We start from the raw sequence: 4,086 nt of genomic DNA, 5'->3' as shown, positions 1-4,086 counted from the left end.
GGTGACGAAGGGATCAGGTATCAGGCATCATCAGAACCAAAAAAGATATCCACGTGAATGAGGTTGGCAGTGCGGAGTGGAGACCCAAAACCAATTTGCAGGACACTGGACATCCGCTTACATAAGGATGGTCTTGGGGATGAGATGAGCTAGTCAGGGTCTGACATAGCAATAATGAAATATACAACTTTCCTCTAGTTCCTAAATGTGTCCTCCTCCCCCACTATCATGATCCCAATTCTACCTTGCAAATATGGCTAGACCAGAGGATATACACTGGTACAGAGAGGAACTGGAAACACAGGGAATCCAGGGTGGATGATCCCTTCAGGACCAGTGGTGTGAGTGACTATACGTGGAAAGTGGAGTGAGGTGGATTGGAAAGGGGGAACCGATTAAAATGATTTATATGTGACCTCATCCCTAGGGGATGGAAAACAGAAGAGTGGGCGAGGGGAGACATCAGACAAGCAAGATATGACAAAATAATAATTTATAAATTATCAAGGGTTCATGAAGTAGGAGATTATGGGGAGGAGGGGAAAAATGAGGGGCTGATGCCAGGAGCTTGGGGGAGAGCAAAAGTTTTGAAAATGATGAGGGCAATGAATGTTCTTTACACAATTGATGTATGTTCGGATTTTGTTAAGGGTTGTATGAGCCCCTAATAAAACTATTAAAAATAAAATAATTGGAGCTTTGGTCGTGGGGAAGCAAATGAAAGAGATTCAGATAAAGATGGGGCAGATATGCTAAGTGTAGATGAAGATGAGGATTCTGAGACCTCAAAAGGAACAAAGGTGAATTGCCGATCTGAAATTGTTCTTGACAACCTATGTAAGATGAAACAAAACTTTGAAAGGGAATCCATTTGGAGTTAACATGTTAAGCGACCATAAGACTTGAGTGAGAAGACACAAAATGCACCATTATGTTCGGCAACTGTAGTTCATGGTAGACGTTTGCAACATGCTAGCACACGGATGTCATTAGTGCAAGCAGCAGCCGGAACAGAAAGGAACGGATACCCACCTGGTGGCCAGAAAGTTGACACTGCTCCTTTAAGGCCTTTCCGTTGGCCCCAAAGTATTGCCAAGGTGCTCTGATGTCAACAATGCTACCCCTCGTGCCACGCCCACGTCAGAAGAATCCTGCTGGTCTTTCCAGGAGTTTCCCGTCAATGTCCGTCCGTGAGCAGCTTGAAGGTCGTCCAAGCTCTGGAAGAGAAAGGACGATCACAGCGTCTGCCGAAGTGGCGGTATGAATCTGTCCAAGGACTTTCACAAGAACTGTACACAAGCCACAGGTCCGAGTGAATCGCCTGGACCGTTATCCGGGATTTCGGTTCCTCAGAATTCTGCAGGCCCGAAGTCACAAAATACAAGAACAACCAAGAAGAGTTATGGCCTCAGCCAGGGTAAGCCCCCCACTGATATGACTGTGAACTGTGATGATAGTAGACAGACATACGTGCAGACTAGTGCGAACTTCATTCTAGCCAATGCGAAAGGAGCCAAAATGGCAAAGAGGAAGGAAAGGAAACCCAGCCTTTCACATCCACATGATCCAATCGATTTGTTCAGTGATGATGAGGACAGTGACAGAGCCAACAGAAGAGAGAGCGTAGCTCCTCAACAGGCTGCTTCAGCATGTTGCTCCCGAGCGCCCCCCACCGGGGGTCTGGAAGCAGCCTGCAACGAAAACACACATAGAGGAGGCATTCTGGCCCAAGCCGAGTTAAATAACGCTCCGTTGGCAATTAGAGCAAGCATGAGAGACCCTTTGGGCAGTTTTGGTCTCAACAAGCCTCCAAAACGGCGTAAAATTGTTTCTGAAGAAACCATAGTACATCCTTTGTCCATAAGCTGCCAGAGTTCCTGTGACAGGGTCATTTTAAAGTGTCGATGTATACGAGTAGGAATACTTCTCCGGGTGTTACTAGAGCCAGTCACTTTTGCTTTGGATTTTATCAAGATAAAGCTAGAAGAACCGGAAGGTGGTCAGGTAGCAATTACCTTAGACACCTCTGATGTAATGAAATGTGACTGGTGTCAAGTCCGAAACCCCCCAGTCGTGTTTCTCCAGACCACACCAGCAGTTTATGGAAAGTTAAGCATGCAGCTGCAAATGCACAAGAAAGAGAAAGTTTGGACTGAGTGTAAAGAAATAAATAAGATACCGACTCTAGAACGATATATTATCTTAAGTTTTGACACTGACCTTGATCTTGAAACAAATACACGATTTGAAAAAATCCTTATTGAGATAGGTAGAAAGAATAAGATTTCCAATTTTTTTTCAAAAATTTCCTTTGAAGAAGCCAATACCAGAATTGTTGCCTGTAGAAAAACCTATGCCGAAAGCATCAAAGGAAGTGTGATACAAAAATTAAACATAATGAAAACTATGTCCTTTAACTCTAAAATACTACTTCAAAGCAAACAGAAACTCCAGTTGGTTGGTGATGACAAGGCAACTGGACAGAGCCAAGCCGCCTTTACTGGTCCTGTAGAAAAACTAATAGTGTACCCACCACCTCCAGCTAGAGGAGGAATCTGTATTACCAATGTGGACCTGCACTGTCTAAAGGAAGGGGTATTTCTAAATGATATTATTATTGACTTTTATCTGAAATATTTGGTGCTTGAGAAACTGAAGAAAGAGGAAGCGAACCGAATTCATATCTTCAGTTCGTTTTTCTACCCATGCCTGACTGACATAAAAAGACAGCCTTTCCAGGAATGTACCAATCTATCAACACCAAAAAAGCGACATCTGAGAGTAAAATCCTGGACCCGGTATGTAAATATTTTTGCAAAAGATTTTATTTTTGTTCCCCTTAATGAAAATGCACATTGGTTTCTGGCTATTATTTGTTTCCCTGGCTTTGAGAAACCACAATATGAGCATAATCCTCATTTCCACAAAAATGCACTCGTCCAAAAAAGCTCAACTGTTGTAGACCATTGTATTTCTTTTCCTCCAGCCAACGTAATGGCCAGTTCTTCACAAGCCTGCTCTGCCAAATCTGTAATTTCGAGGATTCTAAACATAAAGCCTCACATGCCTTTATTTCCTTCGAAGGGTGCCCCACAGGAAGAAAGGGACCCTCGGTGTGGGGAACATACATGCAAAGTAAAAGGTAGTTTGGAAAAAATAAGCCAGACTGCAAGTGAAAGTGAAGCTTCAAAGAAAGGAGATTCCGTGTGCGAGAAAGTTGTTGATAAGAATAACAGTGAGCATGGGCCACAAGGGGACTGTTTAAGACCGTCACAACATGCACACGCAGTGAGTGAAATCAAGCCAAACTGTCCTCATGAGTCACCCTTCAAAGAGCAGGAGAGCCCTTGCAGCCCGGAGAGAGGACAGTGGCATTTCGAGCCCACCGTGTGTAAGCAGCCTTGCATCTTGCTTCTGGACTCTCTACGAGGCCCTTCCCGCTCACATGTTGTGAAAATTCTTCGAGAATATCTAGAGGAGGAATGGGAAATTAAAAAAGGCACCAAGAGGAGTTTTTCCACAGATGTCATGATGGACCTGAGTCCAAACGTGCCCCAACAAAGCAACCTCAGTGATTGCGGTGTCTATTTGCTGCAGTATGTCGAGAGTTTTTTTGAGAACCCAGTTCTCAATTTTGCACTACCTATGGATTTGAAAAACTGGTTTCCTCCTCTAAGAATACGGGCAAAGAGAGAGGAAATCCGCAACCTAATTCTGAAGATGGAGGCAGAGCAGTGCAACGGGAGAACAAGCGTGCAGACAGGCTTTCAGAAGAAACGCCTTTAGGTGAAGGAACGCAACCAGATGACGCCAGGATCGCAGACTGACCATTTCTCTTGCCTGGTCAGTTCTGCCTCTAGAAATAATACACTCTTGATTTGGTCTAGACAATAAAACATGCAATTGTCCATGACTCAGAGTGATTTGTAAATTTTCATGCTTCTCTTAATGTCCTATAATTAATTTTCCATAAAGTATGTATTAAGTAAATGTCGATAATCATGTTAATGGGGCAACTTATCCCAGCATTTATAATTTCGTTATTCACCCATTAGGAAGCTTTTGTTATGTGTTCTCTGTTTCTAG

The 4,086-nt window shown here is 43.5% G+C and overlaps 1 pseudogene; it reads left to right on the top strand.

The window, feature by feature from the left end:
• Positions 1–749: 749 nt before the first annotated feature.
• Positions 750–3,827, top strand: LOC142433335 (sentrin-specific protease 6 pseudogene; annotated as a pseudogene).
• The last annotated feature ends 259 nt before the right edge of the window (positions 3,828–4,086 follow it).

Source organism: Tenrec ecaudatus, chromosome X (genome assembly GCF_050624435.1).
Source record: "Tenrec ecaudatus isolate mTenEca1 chromosome X, mTenEca1.hap1, whole genome shotgun sequence".
Classification (NCBI taxonomy): Eukaryota; Metazoa; Chordata; class Mammalia; order Afrosoricida; family Tenrecidae; genus Tenrec; species Tenrec ecaudatus.
Note: the sequence above shows the minus strand (reverse complement) of the source record. Positions and strands in the feature narration are given on the sequence as shown.